General features: G+C 41.8%; 1 protein-coding gene across 18 annotated transcripts in view; it reads left to right on the top strand.

Moving 5' to 3' along the window:
- LOC100346703 (endogenous retrovirus group K member 19 Pol protein) overlaps positions 1 to 23,694 on the top strand; it is a 313,823-nt gene that overhangs the window by 29,512 nt on the left and 260,617 nt on the right. The window lies entirely within an intron of this gene.

Genomic DNA, 23,694 nt, shown 5'->3' with positions numbered 1-23,694 from the left:
ATGGAGGGATTCTACAGTTGGGGAGTGGGTTTCCTGGCCATTTCTGTTGGAAGCAGAGCATGTGTTTAATGTGGCCAATCTAGTTTTGTTTCCGGTTTTTAAAAAAAGTCTGGTGGGGCTTGAGACCTTCTTTGGGATCTGCCTCAGCTGGGATTTTTCATGCTGTCTCTGCATCTTCCTCCCTGAGAAGGCTGCCATAATGCTTCCACAGTGATCCCGATGTGTTTTCCGGCTTTACTGAGGCATGCCTGCCATAGAAACATTAATATATGTAAGGGCAATAGCACTGTGTTTGGATAAATCTTGATCTCCACAGCTAAGCTCATCAACATAGCCATCACCTGACATTGTGTGTGTGTGTGTGTGTGTGTGAACACTTAAGATCTACTCCCTTAGCCATTTTCAAGTCCTTAATATGTTATTATTAACAATAGTTGTCATTCTGTTCATTGAATCTTTAGTATTTATTCATATTATAACTGCAAGTTTGTGCTCTCTGGCCAATAACTTCTCATCTCCCTATCCCCTAGCCTTGTAACCATCATTATACCCTCTGTTACTCTAAGTTTCACTACTTTAGAGTCTACACAGAAATAATTTCATGAAATGTTTGTCTTTCTGTGTGTATGACTTATTTTACTTAGTATAATGTCATCCAAATTGATCCATGATGTTGCAAATGGCAGTATTTCCTTCTTTTTAAGACAAATAATAGCCCAGTGTGTGTGTATGTGTGTGTGTGTGTGTATGTGTGTAATGAACATGGGGTTATATATAACTCTTTGAGATTTTTATTTCATATTTTGATATATACTCAGAAGTAGGATTACATGTTTTCTTCCAGTTTTCTGTCCTTAGAGCAGGTAGCAATGTACTGTTCTGTAATCATATTTCTAAGAAATGAGCCTTGGATTTATTTTCCAAGCACATTTAATCTTTTGAGCAAATGTTGCTTGTTTATGAGAGGATGTCTTTGTTTTCCATTTATAGGACTTAAGTGTTTGAAGCAACACATAGAAATGTTATTTTAAGGCAATCTGTACACATCAATTTGAGCTAAACTTTAATATAAGCACGAGAAATGATTATTTTATAGCATAATAAAGAGTGGATGCTCTTAAAGATTAGGGGGCAGTGCTGTAGCATAGCTGGTAAAGCTGCTGCCTGCAACATTGGCATCCCATATGGGCAATGGTTCGAGTTCCGGCTGCTCTGCTTCCAGTCCAGCTCCCTGATGATGTGCCTGGGAAAGCAGTGGAGGATGACCCAAGTGCTTGGGTTCCACATAGGAGACCGGTGGAGGAAGTTGTTGGCCTCTGGCTTTGGATTGGCCTGGCTGCAGCCATTGTGGCCATTTGGGGAGTGAACCAGTGGATGGAGGATCTCTCTTTCTCTCTCTCTCCCTCCCTTTCTCTGTAACTCTGCCTTTCAAATAAATGAATAAATATTAAAAAATAATATTTAACTTAGAAGAATAAGATTCATGTCATACACATTCATGCCGTAAAGTAAAGAAATTGTATAGAAAGCCACCACTCATCCTAAAGCAGAGTATTTATGGGCTTTTCTCAACTCTACCATATAAAGAGAGTGTGAATTCTGGTTGGATTCATTATCTGGCAAAGCTTTTGTTTGCTCAAGGCAGCAGTAGAGACATACGTTTGCCTCAACTCTCACATCCAAAAGTATCATCCAAGAAGTAGCAACGTTCACAAGCTACCTGCTCTGCACCAGGCTTTTCCATTTGTGTATAACACAATAACAGTGGTAGGTGCTATTATCCTTGTGTTTACAAAGGAGCAAGTACACAGAACAATTGACTCTTGTAGACTTGGCTGAAGCTTCATAAATTAAATGGTGTTCTTCTGAATAAGTGTTGTACATCTTACTTAAAAATAAAAATCCAAGCAGGTTTTGAATTTCACCAATTTTCTCAGTGTGAAAAGAACTAAATAGTAATGTGTCTGTAAAAGTAGAAGCAAGAACTGTTCTCCTAGAGTTTTTCAGAGACAGAAAAATACAAGAACACTGATTTTCTTTTCTTGACAGGTTGGGAAAGTCTATAGACGATTTTGGGTGTGAAAAACGTTGACTAAGTGAGAATTCACTGTGCCATTCTGGCCTTAGAAACATGTTTGTACTTCATTTTAACCCTCTCCCCGATGCCCCTGTTTTCTTCTGACTCTGTTTTTTAATTGTCAGCTGTTTGGCTGAAATTCTCCAGGCATGACTTTATCAGAATTAATTAGTTAAAAAAAATAGACCCCAAGAAAAAATACTAAAATAGACTATCATTAATATGTTGTTATAGTGATTTGTGTTCATTCAGATGGAAATTCTTATAGGATTTGAAAATGACCATTGAGAAGACAGATTATCTTTATAATTCAGAAAACACCCACTGAAGCTCCCAAACTTCTTAAATATTTGATGGCAATCTAACTATTGTCTCTGAATGAATAGTTCAAGGAAGTATTTTAATAAATACATCTAATGCTACCTTACATAATTGAATTCCTTAAAAAAATGCTAAAGAATTCTGAAAGCTTTCTGGAATCACCACTATTTCTTATATTTTTCATCTTTAGAGGGAAAGTAGATGTTGATCTCTTCCTTGAAATCAAGCTTCCATACTGTTTAAAGGCAATGAATCCATCTATCCTAAAGAGATAGTATTATCAAGTGTTGGAAATTGGAGAATGAGGTTTCAATTTTTAAGATTATGTATATTTGGTTAAAGATTTGTTGGAGAAAATGTTAGAAGGGTGTTGTCAAAATTTTTGATATGATTGGTAGGCAGCAAGTATTGGAGAATAGGAAGGGAAGAAGCAGAACTTCAAGTGTGTAGGTCCTAAGTGTGTCTGTCAGAGTGAGGTCCTCAATGGAACAAACAAAGCAAAATGACCAGGGCCCATACAGTCTCCTGGGTGAGTATCACAGAGCAGGGGTAAAAGGATGTCCAATAAGAGATAGGATGTGAAATAAGATATTAAGGCAAATTCAGCCACTGAGTAAATGTTAAAAGGTGATGGACCAAGTGTAGGACTTGGAAATCAGAACTTGAATTCATGAGCATAGCTCCTCTGAACTAGTTTATAAGTAGTCAAGGTTTGGTGAATCACACTGATCCCCCTCCAATGCTTTGAGGAGCAATTACACTTAGATATAAAATAATAAAAACTCAAGTTTCACCTCAAAGCTAACCAATTTCCAACAAAGCTTAAGTGTCTGTGATGGCTAATTCTCTTTTAATTTTTTATGAACCAAGACTTCGATTTCCCACTTCCCAGAGGAAGAACTAAAATGACTAACTTATTTTTAAAATCCACTGGTTAGAAATTACATTTCCTCTCTTTTTATAATTTAGCAACAAATCTTATAGATGCCACCTAGGCAGACTATCATATTCTCTTCTTATTTGATTTTCCAAATTATTGATTTAATCTTCTAACAGTGATATCATTTTTTGTTCTGCATCCTTTCCCTTTTAATACTGTTAAAATTTAATATTTTGTTTTGCTATTTTGTCCTTTTAAAATTTTATGTAAGTTATACAAGTTTCATGTATTTCATGTATACAGGTTTAGGAACATATGATACTTCCCACCCTACCCTTCCTCCCTTGCACGCTCCAGCCTTTCTTCCTCCTCCCTCTCCCTTTCCCACTCTTAATTTTCACAAAGATCTACTTTCAGTTTACTTAATGATTGTAAGGTTAACCCTACACTAAGTAAAAGAGTTCAACAAACAGCTTGAAGGAAAAAAACACACACTGTTCATCAACAGAAGGGACAAGAGCTGTAAACAATTATCAAATCTCATACATTTTAGATACTCTTAGTTACCAGGGATCAGAGAAAACATATGGTTGATATATTTTTGAGATGGAAAAAGGATTAATTCATAAGATAGTAACTAAGTACTGTGATTCAGAAGCAATCTGATCCAGAGTTTTGGGATAATACTACAATGAGAAGTTTCTTAACAAATAACAATTGCAAGAAGGGATGAGGGAAACCCCACTGTATCTACACTATTTTATACTATACCATACAACTTACTATGAGTAAACAGAAACAAATAAAGAAGCTCTTGTTGAATTAAATAATATATATATATATAAAACACATGTATATATATTCATACCCAACATTCAAATAGTAGTAATAATATCTGCTTAAGTTCAGAACTTTGATATGGGAAGGGGAAGAGCGAGGTATAAATAAATAAACACACAATATATCATCCTTGTCCTGTCCAGCTCTGTATAAACTGATCTCTTACTACTTCTGAACATGCCCCCTGTGCTTCAGTTCTCTGGCTTTTTACTCCCAATTCTTTTCTATAGTTAATAAAATTAAGTTTTCTCCAGATCTCTGAGAATTAGAAAGACAAAAATCAATATATAATGATTTGAGACTTTATGTTCCCAGGCCAAAATCTGGAAGAATAAATCAAGCTTCATTGCAATATAATCAATGGTATTAACATCACTAAAGGAAGAATATACCAATGGAAGCAGGCAGTAGTGTGAAAGCAAAGACAAATGGGGAACAGCAGCATCATCTTGGGAAAAAATTGCACTGAAAATGCATCAGTATCTTGCCCATGAATCAACTGTGTAGACGTAGAGGTGATGGAGCCATCTAGTTCTCCATACCTGCTGACTTAGCCACTGAAGTCACGTGATTAATTGTCTATGTTATGATTCTTTATGCCTCCTCTGATTATTATGTGGCTTCCCATGGATCTTTGCCCCAATGCCCATATGATATCTGATCTACCAGGCTGCTGTGTGTCTCATCGTCTATGCATTCTTTGGCATTCTTACTTGTGCATCAATATTGTGGGAGTTCAGTTGTGAGACAGATTTCTGAGACAGCAGTCATCTGCTAGTTGATATTCTCTGTGTGTACACTGAAGACCATGTTCTGAGTTGTGGGGCTCTCCCTGATTAAATGCCATCATTTACTGAGATGCTGGGTGGCTGGTGTTTTTGCTAATATTATTTCCTCCTCAAATCCATCTGGCTTTTTAAATGACAGGGTCTGCTTTTGTTGTCCCATTCCCTCTTTTCTTATGTTTTTTCTTCTAACTCTTCCATTCCATTCCTGCCTGATGAGAGTTCACAGCTTATAGCTGTGGTGCTCAGCTTTGTGTGCACATTAGAATTGTTTTGAGCATTTAAATATTCCCAATACCAAGTCTACTTCTCAGAGCAAGTAAATCAGAATGTAAATGGATGGAACCCAAGGTAATTTTGATTAATAGCCAAGGTTGGGAACCGCTGTTTTGGGCAGACTCTCTTGACTTATTTAGCCCATTTGAATTCTCTCTTCTCCAAATTCCTTTTACACTCATCATATTTTCACATTTTTGTCTTTTTAGAGGAAGATTTATTTTTTTGAAAGTTGGGGCAGGGGGAGGGAGGGGGAGAGAGAGAGAGAGAGAGAGAGAAGCCAGGAGCCAGGAGCTTCTTCTGGGTCTCTCACATTGGTGGCTGGGACAAGTTCTTGGGCCATCTTAGGCTGCTTTTCCCAGACCATTGGCAGAGAGCTGTATTAGAAGTGGAGCTGCTGGGACGCAAACTGATGGCTAGATGGGACAACAGTGCTTCGATGATGCTGGCCCCTGTTGTTTTGTCTTTATAGACAGAAAATGTACTCCATATGGGCATGGGGTATGTCTTAAATGAATTTTATGTATGATTTGTTAAATTAGCTGTCACATACATCAATAGCTTGAATAAATGATAGCCTACCCTACTTAAAATTAACCATATTTCTCTGGAATTACATAAAAATATTTGAACATTGTTAAACTATAAACCATATTCTTTAGAATTGGGTAATCCTAATATTCATTTTTGTTGCAAGTTGTACAGGAGAATGTGTACTTGTGTGCATGTATGTGTGTGTGTGTCTATGTAAACATATGTAAGTATAATGATGCCCCGACTTAGCAACTGTTCAAATTATGATTTTTTGACTCTACAGAGTGATGAAACAATTTGCATTCATCAGAAACTGTGCTTCAATTTTTTTTTTCTAAAAATTTATTTAATTTATTTGGAGGGCAGAGTTACAGAGAGAGAGAGAGAGAGAGAGAGAGGGAGAGACACAAAGAGATATCTTCTATCCACTGGTTCACTCCACAAATGGCCGGACCAGGCCACAGCCAGGATCTAGGAGCTTCTTTTTGATCTCTCATGTGGATGCAGAGGCCCAGACTCCTGGGCCATCTTCCCTTGCTTTCCCAGACCATTAGCAGGGAGCTGGATAGGAAGTGGAGCAGCCAGGACTCAAATTGGCACCCATATGGGATGCTGGCACTGCAGGTTGAAGCTTTGCCTGCTATGCCACAGTTCTAGCCTCCAAATTTGGAATTTTGATTTTTAACCCCAGCTAGTAAGATATTCTCTTGTGATCACGGGCAGGGGCAGTGAACTGCAGCTCCCAGGAAGCCACACAATCATGAGGGTAAACAGCTGGTATTGGGCTGTATAATGCATTGTTAAGTTATGGTGTTTGGCAATTTAGATTTAAGAAATACATTTTATTGTTATTTAACAATTTTTTTACTGGCACATAAAAATTTCACATATGTATGGGGTGTCATAGGATATCTCACCAGAGTCATGCATTGTGTAATGTCCAATCAGGATAAAAGTATGTATTTCCTTGAACTTCCTAGCATTTCTTTATGGTGAAAATATTAAAAATCCTCTCTTCTAACTTAAAAAACAGTACAATACATTATTGTGGTTGGTAGTCACCTTATTATTATTAGTATTTCCTTCTCCTCTTTTTATTGTAACTTATGCCTTAATCAGCATTCTCCAATCCCTGCCACCCCTACTCTTCCCAGCCTCTGGGAACCACCATTCTACTCTTTTATGTTGAGCAATTCTTACCATTTCTATTCTGTTCAGAATTTTTGTCAGGAAAGGATGTTGGGTTCTCTGAGTTGCCTTTTTCTTGCATCTCTTGACGTGATTATCTGGTTTTTGTCCTTCATTCTGCTGGTGTGGTCTCACATTTATGGGTTGGTATATGTTGAACCCTCCTTGCACCCCTGGGATGAATCTCACTTGATCACGGTGAATCATCGCTTTTGATGTGATATTGAAACTTTTGCATCTAGGTTCATCAAAGGTTTTGGCGGTTCAACTGCTACACCTTAACACAGTGCCCCCCTCCATAAATCTTTTTTAAAAATCTATTTTATTTTATATAAATGTGGCTACTCCTACTCTCTTTCGCTTCCCACTTGGCTTGGAATATGTTATTCTACCTTTTAACTTTCATTCTATTTGTCCTTAGCGGTAAGAAGCATATAGTTGGGTGTTGCATTTTTATCCACTCAGTCACTTTTAATTGAAGAATAATGTATTTGCATTTAAGGTAATTCTTTATTAGTAAGATCTTACTATTGTACTTTTGATACTTGTATTTCAGTTTTATTTTCTGTCCTTCTTACCATTCTTTCTCCCTCTTTCAGTCTTTTGTGGTTAAGTGATTTTCTCTGGTAGTGTGCTTTGACTCTTTGCTTATTATTTTTGGTGTGTATATTACTGATTTTTGCTTTGTGGTTACCATGAGGCTTACAAAAATATCTCTTGGTTTATAACACATTATTTTTGAAATGTTAGCAACTTACTATTGACAGGAAAAGAAACAAGAAAAATAAAAAATACTAACAAGTGACTCTATTTGCACTTTATTCCTCCCTACATTTTAAAAATTTATGGTGTTCTATTTTATATCTTTCTATATTACTCATCTCTTAATATATTAAGTAGCTAGCTGTTATTTTTTTAACTGTCTTGTTTTAAAATTGACTGCAGTCCTCACATTAATGATATGAATAACTTGTGCACTCTGCTTATAATATTAGGGCATTCTGAACTTGTCTGTATAGTTACTATAACCAGTGAATTTTCTACTTTCCAATATTTCCTTTTTACTCATTTGAATCTTCTTTTTCAGTTTGATAATTTCTATTTAGAATTTCTTGTAGGAAAAGTCTGGTGGTGAGAAATGACTTCATATGTTTTCAGTGGTATATCTTAATCCATCCTTTATATCTAAAGGATAACCTTACAGGGTATAATATTTTTAGTTGCTGTTTCTTTTCCCTTCAATATTGTGAGACACTCATCCCGCTCTCTTTTGGTCTGTAAAGCTGATCTGAGATGTGTGTAGTTGGGTAAATTGAGACACTCTTATGTGTTATTCGTTGCTTTTCTCTTGAAACTTTGAACATTCCCTCTTTATCTTTAAAGGTAGAGAGCTTGGTTACAGTATGTCTTAGGGTAGACTTGTTTGAGTGGAATCTGACTGCTGACCTCTGACCTTCCTGAAACTGGATAGTTATATTTTTCTCAAGGTTTGGGACATTTTCTGTTATTAGCTCTTTCAATAAGCTCTCAACCTCTGTCATTCTCAAGTCCCTTTTGAACCTCAATAACTTGGACATTTACTTTTTTTTTTTTAATTAAAAAAAATTTTTTTGACAGGCAGAGTGGACAGTGAGAGAGAGACAGAGAGAAAGGTCTTCCTTTGCCGTTGGTTCACCCTCCAATGGCCGCTGTGGCCGCCGCGCTGCGCTGATCCGAAAGCAGGAGTCAGGTGCTTCTCCTGGTTTCCCATGGGGTGCAGGGCCCAAGCACTTGGGCCATCCTCCACTGCACTCCCTGGCCACAGTAGAGAGCTGGCCTGGAAGAGGGGCAAGCGGGACAGAATCCAGCGCCCCAACCGGGACTAGAACCCGGTGTGCTGGCACCGGAGGTGGAGGATTAGCCTATTGAGCCGCGGCACCGGCCGGACACTTACTGTTTTAATACTGTCCTAAAGTTTCTATAAATTTTCTTTATTTCTTTTGACTCTTTTTTTTCCCTCCAACAATGTGTTTTTGGACAGTTTGTCTGTTCAAAAAAATTTTTTTTTATTTGCTATAAATAAAAAAACCTGCTATTGGGGCCAGTGTTGTGGCACAGCAGGTTAAGCCTCTGCCTGCAATGCTGGCATCCCATATGGGCACTGGTTTGACACATGGCTGCTCCACTTCCAATCCAGCTCCCTGCTAATGTGTCAGGGAAAGCAGCAGAAGATGGCCCAATTCCTTGGACCCTTGCAGCCATGTGGGAGACCCGGAAGAACCTCCTGGCTCCTGCTTCAGCCTGACCCAGTCCTGCCCTTTTGGACATTTGAGGAGTGAACCAGCAGATGGAAGATCTCTCCTCTGTGTCTCTCCTCCTGTCTCTGTCACTCTGCCTTTCCAATAAAAATAAAACAACCCAAAAGACTGCTATTGATGGGTTCTTTTGCACTTTTGTTTTTCTGAAAATATTTATTTATTTATTTATTTGAACAGCAGAGTAACCCACACAGAAGAGAGGGAGAGGGAGAGGGAGGAGAGGGTGAGGAGTGTGAGGGAGAGGGAGATCTTCCGTCTTTTGGTTCTATCCCCAAATGGTCACAACAGCTGGGTCTGGGCCACATTGAAGCCAGGAACCAAGAACTCTATCCAGATCTCCTGCATAGGTGGCAGTCACTCAAATACTTGAACCATTATCTGTTACTTTTCTAGGTGCTTTAACAGGGAGCTGGATTGGAAGCAGAGTAGCTAGAACTCAAAAGAGTATACCAATATGGAATACAAGACTACCAAGTGGTAGCTTAACCTGATGTACCACAGCACCCATACTCTTCTGTTACATTTTCACTTTCACTTGGTGTATTTTTAATCTCAAGTATTTCTGTTTGAGTTTTAAAAATATTTCAATTTTGTTATGTTTCATTGTTAGAGTATTGCATTGTTTCTCTGTCTTTCCTTGGAGCTCATAGCTTATAGCTTAAAACAGCTATTTTGATTTCTGCATCTGAAAGGTTGCAGGTGTCACTTGCTGTATGCTCAGTTTCTGGTGCTTTATTTTGTTGATTAGATGAGGTCATTGTTCTCTGAATGTTCTCAAGGCTCACTGGCAAGTAACATTGTAACTCGATGGGTTAGGTACTTATTCCAGACTTAGTTTTCTGGCTTTGTTTGTGTCTTTGTCCCCAGGAATTCTGAGCATTCTGCTTGTGCTTTCTGAGCCTGTGGAGACTTCTGTTTATTCAGCTCTCTTAAGACTTGGAATATATCTCTGCATTCTCTCCTAGCCTGTAGGGTTTCTGATGAGAAGTCAGCTTTGAGTCTAATTGGAGATCCTCTGAAAGTAATCCCTCATTTCTCTCATGCACATTTTAGAATCTTTTCTTATGTTTTGTTGTGGTGAGTTTGATTACAACGTGTTGTGGTGAAGATCTTTTCTGGTCATGTCTATTAGGAGTTCTGTGTGCTTCCTGTATGGGTGTCCCTTTCTTTGTCCAAATTAGGGAAGTTTTCTGTTATTATTTCACTAAAAAGGCTTTCTATTCTTTTCTCTCTTTCCATGCCTTCAGGAATTCTTAGAACCCATGTGTTGGGTCATTTGATAGTATCCTGTAGATTTCCAACAGTGTTTTTTAGTTTTCTAATTTCTTCTTGTTTTTTGTCTGACTGTATAATTTCCTGCGATTGTCTTCTAAGTCTGATATTCTTTCTTCTGCTTCATTGATTCTGTTGTTAAGCCTTTCTACTACGTTTTTTATTTGTTCTATTGAATTCTTCATTTCTAAGATTTCATTTTGCTTTCTCTTTAAGATCTCAGTTTTGGGGAGAAATTTTCTTTCATGTAATGTATGGATTTTATTAGTTTGTACATTTGCTTTTGATTACTTCTAAGTAATCCTATGATTAATTTTTTGAATTCCATTTCTGGCGTTTCTTCAATCTCTTCATCTTCACAGTTTAGTGTTGAAGTGTTCTATTCTTTTGGGGGCATCATGTGTTCCTTATTCTTGTTTCTCGAATTGGTGTGTTTATTGTTCAGCATTTGTGGAGATATTCATTGGTTTCTTCTTTGTTTTATTGCTTGGGGGCTTTTATTTTTGGACTATGTGTGGATTAATGGAGTGTCTGCTTTCAGAGAATACCTAGAGGCATGTGGTAGATGTGGCCAGGGAATTCTGTTCAGTGCTCCAGGGTGAAGGGAGTGTTAGGGTGACACCTAGGTTTGGTGTGGTAAATATTTTTTTTTTTTTAGTCGGGGGGATATTTGTTATGCTCTGCTGGTATAGACTCGGCTCATTTCCTCTCCTCACAGGACACCAGTGCCTGGGCACTAGCCCTAGTGTGTGTGATATTCATCTGCACTTCTACAAGGTGTGGTCCTGGTGTAAGCAGGTTCCCCAGCAGTGTCCCTCACAAGAGCACAAGGACACCCTGAGCGTGTGGAGCCTCCCCCAGTGACTGCCCAAAGTCCCAGCCACCGTGAGTCTTCCCACGCAGCCTGTGTTTTCACAGTCCTGGCACACAAGCCTCCCATCAGTTCTCCCTGCCAGACTCAGGAGCCTCCGCTTGGCTGGTTGCTGATTGCGGGGTGATCTAGGAGAGAGAAACGTGCCCCCCTCTTTTTTTCCTCCTCTAGTTTGGCAGGTACACTGTACCCACACAGGGCTCCAAGCCGGATTCCCACCAGGCTTTTCCTGAAGCTTGGGCTGCAGTCTGGTCTCACCTCATTCTCCAAAGCTGGTGCAGAGGCTCTCTGCTGCTGGGGTCCTGAGTTGTGTGTACCCACACCCTCCACGTAGGTCCACTGTGTCCCTCTAATTCACATGGAGTTTCCTCTGCCATTTTTCTCTTAACTCTTCCTTGAGAGTACACTCTCTGCACTTTCTTCTTCTCCTAAACTAGAGCAGTAAGCTCCCTCCCTACTCCACCATCTTAATCCCATCTCATTCAGCTCTAGATTGTGCCATCAGTCTCTGTTTTCCCTGAATTTGCTGCAGGTCACTGTTTCAGTCCTAGAGTGTCTCCCAAGCCAAGGCTTGTTCCAAATCCACAGATGATGTTTGATTCAGAATGACTTGAGGGAGGGGGTATCTAAAAAGAGTAAGCTGTCTCTGCTAACCTCTCTCTGACACTGTGGTAGGCCCAGATTTCTTGTCCACAGTCATCAATCTGTGGTGAAAGATTCTGCCTGAATCTTGGCCTCTTTGCAGTAGGGCCAGCCCTAAGCTCCTATGTACTGACTTGGCATCTCCTTCCTTTCTCTTGCCCTAAGTGGGCAATCTCTATCTATTTTGTGCTGCCTAGGGTTGGGGGATGTATGGGGTATACAGTCAGATGGCCACCAAAACCACAATGTTAGTTCACACCTGGAACCCACAGCCCAGTGTGACCACTGCAGCACAAGGGCAGTAGGACCAAGGCCCATACTGCTAAGGAATGCTTGCTGCTGAGGTGGACTTGCAGCCTGAGACCTCTGCAACCAGCCACACGTGGTACCGGCTAGGCTATAACCCTGATAGACTGAGGCTGTGGGATCTCCACCTGGTATGGGATTGGGTACAGAGGCTCTGTCTGTGGGCACTGGGCACAGGGCCTGTTAGGATCTTCCCAGTGTTAGCTTCTTAAAAAAGATTTTTTTATTTGTTTGAAAGGCAGAATTTCACACATACACACACACAGACACAGAGAGAGAGAGAGAGAGCACGAGAGAGAGCGTGAGAGAGAGGGAGAGAGAGAAAGGGAAAGAAAAAGATCTTCCATCTCTTGGTTTGCTCCCCAAAGAGCTGAAATGGCCAGGGCTGGGTGAGGCTAGGTGTCGCTCCCCCTCTTCATGGAGGAACGACACAGGACCCTGCGCTGTTCTTTCGTCTGCTCGGCCCTCCCCGGGTTTGCTGCTGGTTCTTCCCGGGTTGGCTACCGTCCCTTCCACCTCCGTGGAAGGGCGGTTCCCCCTGCCACATTCCCCACTTCCGCGGGGGAGCGGCACACCGCCGGCCGGCTCTCTCGGGGGCTGCACAGGTGTTCCTTCAGATACATGTTCCCCTTAGATGTTCCTGGTGCATGTTGTCTCTCTCCTCCTTTATAGTCCTCTTCCGCCAATCCCAACTCTGCTACCCACACGCCGAGTACGCTGCTCTCCTCCAATCAGGAGCAGGTCCTGCTGTTTATTGGTTGAACTGGAGGCAGCTGTGTAGAAGCTGCTTCTCCCTTCTCAGCGCCATATTGTGGGAGAGCAGATGCATAGAATAAGTCTTAATTCCAGTAACTTAGTCTAGTCCGGGTTGCTCCCCACAGCTAGGAGCCTGGAACTCTATGCAGATCTCCTATGTGGGCTTCTTCCACTCCTTTCGCAGAGGCATCAGCAGGGAGCTGGATTAGAAATGGGGCAGTTGGGACTTGAACAAAAGCTTATATGGAATGCTGGTACTGCAAACAGTAGATTAACCAACTGCACAACAACCCAGGCCCTCCAGTGTTAGTTTTTGAAAGCCTAGCATTGGATTCCAAAATATAGTCCTCTGCTCAGTTTTCTGCTGTGCTCCCCGGTATCTGGAGTCTTGCTCTTTGCTCTCTGTCTGGGATTGGGGCAGACGTGGTAGAGGCAGTCCCTAGGCTGCCTGGCTATACCATATCCAGGGGCAATGTGTATGGCTCCTGGCCTAAGCACAGGATCTGGGGGGCTTGTATGGTATTGGATTACCCTGTGGCAGGAATGATAACTGGGTTTCATGTCTAAGGTCTAGACTTAATTCCCCCTCTCTTCTCCAAGCAGGAGGATTCTCTCCATGATATGCTGCCTGGGGTTGGAGGAGATTTGGCATGGCCAACTCTTTCCTTTGTGCCACCATCAATGTATCTCCTGGTATAATTTATTACTATACTAAAACAAGGCACTGTGGTCTCTCACCTGAGTTCCTGGCTTGGTGTGTGAATGGCTGTCTAAATTGCTGTCTCTGTGGAGAAGATGACTTTCGGGGCATCTTACTGAACTACTATCTTTCTTCTCCCTCAAGTGCATTTAAAAAATATTTATTTGAGAGGCAGAGTTAGAGAGAGAGAGTGGGGCTGGTGGTGGTGGAGATCTTCCATCTGCTGGTTCACTTCCCAAATGGCTGCAATGTCTGTAGATGGGCCAATCTGCAGCCAGGAACCAGGAGCTTCTTCTGGGTCTCCCACATGGAGCCCAAGCACCTGGGCCATCTTTCACTGCTTTCCCAGGCCATCAGCAGGGAGCTAGATTGGAAGTGGAGAGCTGAGACAAGAACTGGGGCTGCCAGTGCCACAAGGAGGAGGCTTTATCTACTGTGCCACAGCACTGACCCCTCAGATGCATTTTTGCTGCACTGTTTTTCACTTCTTCCTGTATAAATCAAGGACCATCTACAGATGGATGGTGAATTTCCAAAATAGCATATTAGATAGTAAGGAAAATATATGATTTAATTATTCAAGCAATTGACAACCATTTTTCATGGACCTATTTTTTTTTTTTTACTTACCACAACAGAGGCCTCTAAGTCTATTAATTTCCATCACCAATGAGTATTATCTAATTCCTAGGATGATATCCTAGACTAGAGATGCTGATGAGTTAACTGTATGATAATATGCTCTTATATCCCTAGATCAAAAACAACACTTATGAGATTCTCAGTTCACAAATAGACAAATAAGAATAATAGTCTGAATTTTTGCTGAGCCCAAGTGAGCCTAAATGGTGGCTTGGCCCATATAATTCCTGGTAAGTTCAAAAGGAAAAGTTTGATGGACTTGTTGTTTAGCCTGTTTTTAACCTGTTTCTCTCTTATGCTTGCTCTGGATGCAGGAATTGACCTTTTAGGGCTGTTACTATTAGGAGATTTTAAAATGTTCACAAATAACCAAAGTGTCAAATGAGCAAAGGCATTTCACTCTGGTGATTGTTCCCTTTGTTTTTCTTTTTTTCCCTTCCTTTACCATGATTCATGGTGATTCATAGTTGTCTGAGGAAGTACAGGATTGGCTATTTATGGTTTGCAATGTAAAGCTGCAGATGTTCTCATTTTTCCGGGATGGAGCGTTTTTAGAATGCGGTAGACTGGAAGCTAGTATGTTTTGCTGGTGAAGTTTTGTCAGGGGTCTGATACTGATTCTGTTTGCAGTGTTTGCTGTAAACTGCTTAGATGTGGATAAACAGTGTCAGAGACTGCTTTTAAGAAAACATCCTTTTGGGATAGAAGAGTTAAAGAACTTTGAATTATTACATGTGGAAGTGACAAATCGCCTTAAGCGTTTGATATTGTATTCCTTCTGCCTCCCTGAAAAGTCGCTAGGCCCAAGTTGGTATCAGAAAGGACTCCATTTTATTCCTCAAAGAAGTGACTGTGTGTGAAATGCCTTTACACTTAACAGTTATGAATATTTTCATTAGATTTCAGGCAGTACCTAGTGCATCTGGAGTCCCATAAGGATAAAGTCCGTCATTTCTTGCTGGAATGCACAGTGCACCCTTTCTTAAATTTGGGTCCACTCAGGAATCACTTCTCTGGCTTACCTCAAGAGGATGCACCTTGAGGAATATTTTTTTCTTTGCCACCTGTATACCTCATGCGGCAGCACTTTTGTTGATTAAAGATAATTTGACAAATGGAATTTAAAAGAGGATTATTAAAACACCTAGCAAAAATGCAGCATCAGAGATTCTGGACACCTACAGAAATGACTTCTTAAATGCATCCTTTAATAATTTACGTTTGACATTTCAGATTCTGAGAAGCTGCTGAATGAGAAGAGAATTGGAATAGAAAGAGGGTGCTGCCTAAGGTTTCTCTGAGCTAGATGGATCCAGTAGACCTGTGAGAATTAGCCTCAGTCCTGGGAGTTTCATAGCAATAAGGGCCTGTGAACAGTAGATACCGTATGCTGCTGGGAGTGCATTGTGATCTTGTTTAAACACTGAGGTTACTTTGATTTAAAGATGTAGATGGTTTTCAAAATTGTATTATTGGTCAGAATTATTATTTTTTAAAAATTTGGCTTATTTACTTGAAAGTTTTATTTATTTATTTAAAAAGCAGAGTGGCAGAGATAGAGGAACATACAGAGAGGTCTTCCATCTGCTGGTTCACTTCCCAAATGCCTGCAACAGTTAGGGCTGGTCTAGGCCAAAGCCATGAGCCAGAAACTCCATCTAGTTTTTCCACGTAGATGGCAGGAACTCAAGCACTTGGGCTATCACCTGCTGCCTACCGAGCACGTTAGCTGGAAGCTAGGTCAGAAGTACAGGTGGGACTTGATCTCCAGCACCCCAATTTGGGATGTGGGTATAGCAAGCAACAGCTTAAGCCACTGTACCACAAGACTAGCCCTGATTAGGATTACTTGCAATGTAAGAAACAGAGACCCATCTTAATTCCAGAGAGCAAGTGAATTCCCCTTCAAGAACAGGAGTAAAAAGAGGTCTCGGCCTCACTGATGAGTTGGTTTGGGATTCAAGGCCACACTTGTCACAGTGGCGGGGAGCTTTTGTATTTCATTTCCCTTTGTGCTCGAATTCCTGGGACTCAGCTGATCTCTGCATGCCTGTATCTTCTTGTCTCTTCATCCAGTCAAGGGTGGGACAGGGCGAATCAATGGTCTCCTGTCCACTCAGCAGGGACAAGGTCAACAGGTGATCCCTTGATAGTAGGGCTGAGATACCATCTCCAAACACAGAGTTACCAAGATTTTGCTGAGAACAAAGGAGGAATGAACACAGTGAATTCCAATTGTTCTGGGGGAGAAGATGTTAAATTTGGATTTGCCTGCACTGACTAGGAGGTGATTACAGATAATCAAGTACATATAATACCTATAACGCATTTTGCTGGTTGCATCAGAAGCCCAGAGAAGAGGATAGGGCTATAGAAATAGCTTTCATTGCTATTGGCACATAGGCAAGAGTCAAATAATTTGTTCAGACAAATTAACCTGAAGAAGGATAAGAGGCCGGCGCCGCGGCTCACTAGGCTAATCCTCCGCCTTGCGGCGCCGGCACACCGGGTTCTAGTCCCGGTCGGGGCGCCGGATTCTGTCCCGGTTGCCCCTCTTCCAGGCCAGCTCTCTGCTGTGGCCAGGGAGTGCAGTGGAGGATGGCCCAGGTGCTTGGGCCCTGCACCCCATGGGAGACCAGGAAAAGCACCTGGCTCCTGGCTCCTGCCATCGGATCAGCGCGGTGCACCGTTCGCAGCGCGCCGGCCATGGCGGCCATTGGAGGGTGAACCAACGGCAAAGGAAGACCTTTCTCTCTGTCTCTCTCTCTCTCACTGTCCACTCTGCCTGTCAAAAAAAAAAAAAAAAAAAAAAAAAAAAAAAAGAAGGATAAGAGGAGAGAAGAGCAATATGCAGAAAAAGTCAGAAGAATAGAAGCCCTGCGGACCATGTTTAAGGGACAGGCAGAGGAACAGCCACACACTCATGGTAGTAGAACAGTCAGAGTGAGGATAAACCTAGGAGAGAATAATGCCATGGAAACCAATGATACCCAACTTTAGAAAGAACTGTCTCTTGGGGCCAATTCTGTGGCATGGTTCGTAAAGCTGTTGCCTGCAGCACCAGCATCCCATGTGGGCGCTAGTTCAAGTCCCAGCTGCCCCACTTCCAGTCTAACTCCCTGCTAATGTGCCTGGGAAAGCAATAGAAAGTGGTCCAAGTGCTTGGGCCCCTGCACCTATGTGGGAGACAAGAAAGAAGCTCCTGGTTCCTGGCTTTGAATCGGTGCAGCTCCAGGCATTGTGGCCATTTGGGGAGTGAACTAGCAGATGGAAGACCTTTCTCTCTTTCTGTCTCTCTCTCTCTAACTCTGCCTTTCAAATAAATAAAATAAATCTTAAAAAAAGAAAGAACTGAGTCCCACCATTGTCAAATAGGACAGAGGACCAATAAAACAGGAATAGACAGCTGACAGATTTGACACCATGGAGATGATTGATGGCTGTTTCCAGAATAGTTTTTGCAGAGTAGAGGCAGATATATGGTAGATAGCAGGTGACAGCCAGCTTTTCATGGTTGGCAGAGAGTGGGAAATGGGAATTGAGGATGTGAAAATAGTCAGCATAGATTATTCTTCCAAAACAGCTGAATAAATAAAGAGGAGAAAAGAAAAGAGGAAAAATAGGATTATAGGTAGGGCCTGGGCCAAGGAGAGATGTGTTTTCTTTTCTTTTCTTTCTTTCTTTCTTTCTTTCTTTCTTTCTTTCTTTCTTTCTTTCTTTCTTTCTTTCTTTCTTTCTTTCTTCCTTCCTTCCTTCCTTCCTTCCTTCCTTCCTTCCTTCCTTCCTTCCTTCCTTCCTTCCTTCCTTCCTTCCTTTCTTTTGACAGAGTGGACAGTGAGAGAGAGAGAGAGAGAGAGAGAAAGGTCTTCCTTTTTGCCGTTGGTTCACCCTCCAATGGCCGCCGTGGCCAGTGCGTTGCGGCCGGTGCACCGCACTGATCCGAAGCCAGGAGCCAGGTGCTTCTTCCTGGTCTCCCATGGGGTGCAGGGCCCAAGCACGTGGACCATCCTCCACTGCACTCCCTGGCCACAGCAGAGAGCTGGCCTGGAAGAGGGGCAACTGGGACAGAATCTGGTGCCCCGACTGGGACTAGAACCCGGGGTGCTGGCGCTGCTAGGTGGAGGATTAGCCTGTTGAGCCGTGGCACCGGCTAGAGATGTGTTTTCAGGATAGGGTAAATGTATGTTTATTAGAGAGGAGCAGGGGCCTGGAAGGTGCAGGACACTGAAGGCTTAAAAAAAACATTGATATTAGCAAAGTTAAAATAAGGATCATGAGCAGGAAGATTCACATTGACAGGTAGTTGCTGATCTATTACAGTTTAACTTTGTGTTGGCTACCAAAGGAGCTATGAATTATGTATGCACATGAGATATAAAGTATAATTGATTTTTAAAGACTTATTTTATTTATTTGAAAGACAGAGTTACAGAGAGAGGTAGAGACAGAGAGAGAGGTCTTCCATCTGCTGGTTCATTCTCCAGATGGCTGCAATGGCTGGAGCTGTGCCAATCCGAAGCCAGGAGCCAGGAGCTTCTTCCAGGTCTCCCACATGGGTGCAGGGCCCAAGAACTTGGGCCATCCCGCACTACTTTCCCAGGCCATACCAGAGAGCTGGATCATAAGAGGAGCAGCCGGGACTAGAACCAGCTCCCATATAGGATGCGGACACTTCAGGCCAGGGCATTAACCCGCTGCACCACAGCGCCGGCCCCTATAATTGATTTTTAAGTTGATTTATTAAATCATTGATATCTGTGCTCATATCTTTCTCTGATTTCTTATTACAGCTGATAACATTTCCTTTCCTTTCCTTTTTCTTTTCTGTAATGGTATTGAGCTGGCAGAAACAACTAAAGTCCCCCAAAATTGATTACAAACTATTTCAAACTACTTTGATTTGCCTAATATTTAAAAGAATACTTATTTTTATTTTTTGGGAGGCAGAAAGAGAGTGAGATCGTGTATCCAATGGTTCAGTCATGGAATGTCTGCAGTAGCTTTGGCTGGATCAGCCTTAAGCCAGGAGTCTGGAACTCAGTCCAGGTCTCTGATGTGGGTGGCAGGGACTCAAGTGCTTGAGCCAACACCACCTGCCTCCCAGAGCATGCATCAACAGGAAACTGGGATTGAAATCAGAGCTAGGACTCAAACCTGAGTGGTCTGATTTGGAAAGTGGGAGTCCTAAGTGCTGTGGCAAATGTCTACTCCAATCTTCCAAATAGTTTGGGGAAATTTAAAATATAGTGTCTATGGCTGGCCATCCTTTATCCCCCTGTTGTTTCTTGCTTACTCAGGAAAAGACAAGACTAATGAGACAAACAATTCAAACATTTCCCTCGGCATGTTAGGGTCTGAAAAAGCCCACCGCCCGAGGAACGACTCCAAGAGACTTATTCTCTCATGCAACCAGCAAAGGGTTAAATTTATTGATCCAACATGTTGGGGCCCTCTGACAAGGACAGAGGAGCAGTGAGGAACTACAGCATAGGGTTTATAAAGGCAAAAACCGCAAAATCGGGAGGAGGGAGAGAATACACGGTTGCTAAGCGGTTGCTAAAATCTTACAATCAGCAATTGTGATCTTAAGATATAGACAAATCACATCTTTGTTATTAGCCCAGGTAACCCAGGTGCAACCTTTCTACTTTTAAGCTTGAGCAATCATGCTAGGGGGTTTTTGTGCGTTGCCAAAGGTGATGTAGTGCACTGCTATTGTCCGACTATTTGAGATCATAGTTTCAGACCAGAGTCTCACGGTGGGGGGGGGGTTGCTTTCCCAGAATGCAGTCTCAAGTGCTCCAAAATGGAGTCCCTACTGTCAAGGTGCTACTTTACTCTGTCTTATTTTCACAGCTGCACCTGTAAGCTTAAGCTTAACTTTTTACACCCGCACATATACAATTTTAACTCTTCAGGCAAAATGGTTTAACAAACACCACCCAATTCCCTCAACTCCAGTCAAATAATGAAAGTGGTTTACTCAATGGGGGAAATCATGGGAAGAAAAGTTTTTTATGATTAGGAATTTTTTTTTCTCATTTAAAAAGTTATAAAAACTTCTCTGTGATGCTGTTGATTCGAGATCTGCCTTTTAGGTACTGGTTGAACGAAGTGACACCATTTCTGCAGGCCTAGAGAGCACATGGGAAGTCAGACGTGCATGGGATGATTATACAGAATGAATTAAGGAAATGTAACCAGGTGCCATCTGCCACAAAATAATTTACAGCCTCAACAAAATTCTTCATATTGCACCTTGGATTCCTAGAGACACGAAGTCAGACATTACAGTTAATTCTTTTTTGAAGTGTTTGTCATTAACTGCCTCTCTCAGCTCTGTGTGTTGTGATCAAAGCTCGAAGGATATCTCTAGACTTGCAGCAGCCAAAGTGTTTCTTTTTCTGTTAAAGCAGAAAAAAGAACTTTGTTGCTCTACCTAACATCGTGGTAAGACCCCAGATGTTTCATATCTACTTTATTTGATGCATCTGACTTGAAAACTTGATGACAAATAATATATGCATCATGACCACTGGGAAATTTGTAGAGTTCTTTTTTATATGTGAACTTCTCAGAATTAAATTTTTAAACTAAGGAAAGATAGGGACTTAAAGTCATAGTGGAGAAGGAGAAAAAAACTTCTGAGTTGGGAGAACAAGTAATAAAACCATGAAAATTTTCTGCAGTGCTCTGAGGAGCATTAAAAATAGTTTTTGAATCAGACCTATGAGTACAATCAGCAAGTGAGGTTTGAATCAGGTTTACTCCCTTGCTAGCCTTGTGATACAGCACAAGTCATACAGGTCTTTAAGCCCTCATTTGCCCATCCATAAATGAGTTGCCATGAGCTTGACATGCAACATGAAGCAGTAAGCAAAATATTGGCACACAGAGGATAATAACTATCAGACATCATAATTGAAAAAGGGATACTGTTTGAAACTCAAAGTGAGTTTGAAGAATACTGTTACACTAATAGTTTTTTTATGTTAGAAACAATATGGGGAACCGGGGCTGTGGTGTAGAGAATAAAGCCATTGCATGCAGAGGTGGCATCCCATATGGGTGCCAGTTCAAGTTCCGGCTGATCTACTTCTGATCCAGCTCTCTGCTATGGCCTTGTAAAGCAGTGGAAGATGGCCCAAGTCCTTGGGCCCTGCACTCGTGTGGGAGACCCAGAAAAGTTCCTGGCTCCTGGCTTCTGATCAGCCCAGTTTTTGCCATTGCAGCCATTTGGGGAACGAACCAGCAGGTGGAAGGCCTCTGTTCTCTCTCTCTGCCTCTGCCTCTCTCTAACTCTGCTTTTCAAACAAACAAACAAATAAATAAATACATCTTAAAAAAGAAACAATGTAGGTAGTTTTGATTGGGAAACACAGGAATTCTCTGATTTTGGCAGCTAATAGCTGTCCATATTAATGGGGAGTGAGTGATCTTCCCTCTCTAACTAGTGCTGTAACTGTGTTAGCTCAGGGAGTGTTATGGTTTGGATGTCTATAGTTTGGATACTATGTATCTTTCCAAAGGTTCATGTGCTGGAGACTTGGTCTCCAGGGTACTGGGATTGGGAAGTGAATGGAATCTGTAAGAGGTGGGGCATAGTGGGAGATCCATGGGTCAATTCGGGACACTGCCCTTGGAAGGGCTTTAAATAGTTCTCCTCTGACTCCTTAGTAGTTTTCCTGTAAGGGTTGTTGTAAAATCCTGAACCTGGTCCTGCCCAGACCTCCCTCTGGCTTTCTACTTCAAGATGTGATGACAGTTCCTACACACACCTCATCATCTGCCCCGGGGCCCCTGCCAGAGCCAGTGCTATGCTGTTTAGACTTCCAGCTTCCAGAGCAATAAGCTATTTTCTATCCAAGTAGCTTGTCTCAGGTATTCTGTTATAGCAATGAAAAATGGACAAAAACAGGGAGTAAGGACAAGGGCTCTTTGGAGTGTTTTAAGAAATATACATGTTCGTAGGCTTCTCAATACCTTCCTCCTTAGTACCTTCCCCACAGACTCACTTGTTGACCAGTAGGGCTGGGGTAGATTTTGGAATCTGCCCACTCAACATAATGCTTCATTGGTGTGATGACAGTCCAGGGACCACGGGCTTAGGTTAGGGGTCTAAACAGGACAGAGCTATGTAAAAAAATCTCTCTCTTCTGGTGATGATTTGAGAAATATTTGAAAGGTCTTCATGTCCCCTGAAAATCTGATATAAAAGCTATGGACACTTTTCAGAAATACAGTATATACCTACTCATGAAAATTGCCAAAACATTTCAAAGTGTTCTCTTACTTCTGAAGCTTAGTCCCTCCAGGATAAAGAAAACCTGCTCTAAGTGATTATTCATGAAACAGAGCCCTTGGTGGCATGGATAATAACTATCACAATAAAGGAATTCTTCCCATTGCCTCCTAGTGGATTATGATGGAGAAAGTGATGGCTCTTCCTAAAAAATGTGTGCCCTTCCCATTGCTCTGTAGGGCTCTTAATGCAAATCTATTTTCCTCAGTTTCCTCTACCTCTAGGTGTGGCCATGCCAATGAAATGTGAGAGGAGGGGACATGTGTGACTTGCAAAAAACGAGAATTGAGAATGAGCCATATCTTCTCTTTTCCATCTTTTTCTCACCTCCAGTGTGCGTGAACATCCCTTGGTAGCCTTCGAAACTGTGTTGAAAATAAGAACAGTAGTTCATTGAATGCTGGCTGAGTCTTGAGTCACTGCTCAGAGGAGAGTTAGCAGCTAATGAGGACCGTCTACTTTCCTTCATATGTGTGAGAAATAAATTTGTTATCTGTTAAGCAACTGAGATTTCAGAATTTCTTGTTTGTAGAGCAGCGTGCTCTCTTAAATGACCACTGTACATTTGTGGAGAGAGTGAAGAGGGTTTAGCCCCAGAGGATTGCTTGAGAAGTAAGTAGCAGGTGTGTTGCTGTCTTCTGGCAGAGGTCACAGGGGTCACTGTCCCCTGCTGAGGGCAGTGACCTTCATAGATGAGGAGCTGCAAAGTGAAGCAGAGAGTGAAGCCAGTGCTACTCTCTGAGCCCATGGTGGAGTGAGACCAGGACTCATTTCTCTTGATTTCTCTCCCTAAGACAGGCTGTGGCTTCAACCCAGCGTGTTTCAGTGTGAGAGGATGCTTTGGAGTAAATATGATCCCCTCCGGCCTAAGGCAGGGGAGGGGTCTCTTCCACTTCTGTTGTTAGTGCTATGCACTTTGGCTGTCCAGTTTAAACAATGGGAGTGTCTCCTCCTTTTTGTTTTGCTGGTTGAAAGACCCAGTGCCACTGTGGTGTAGACTGCTAG

This window comes from Oryctolagus cuniculus, chromosome 3, assembly GCF_964237555.1.
Source record: "Oryctolagus cuniculus chromosome 3, mOryCun1.1, whole genome shotgun sequence".
Taxonomy (NCBI): domain Eukaryota; kingdom Metazoa; phylum Chordata; class Mammalia; order Lagomorpha; family Leporidae; genus Oryctolagus; species Oryctolagus cuniculus.
Note: the sequence above shows the minus strand (reverse complement) of the source record. Positions and strands in the feature narration are given on the sequence as shown.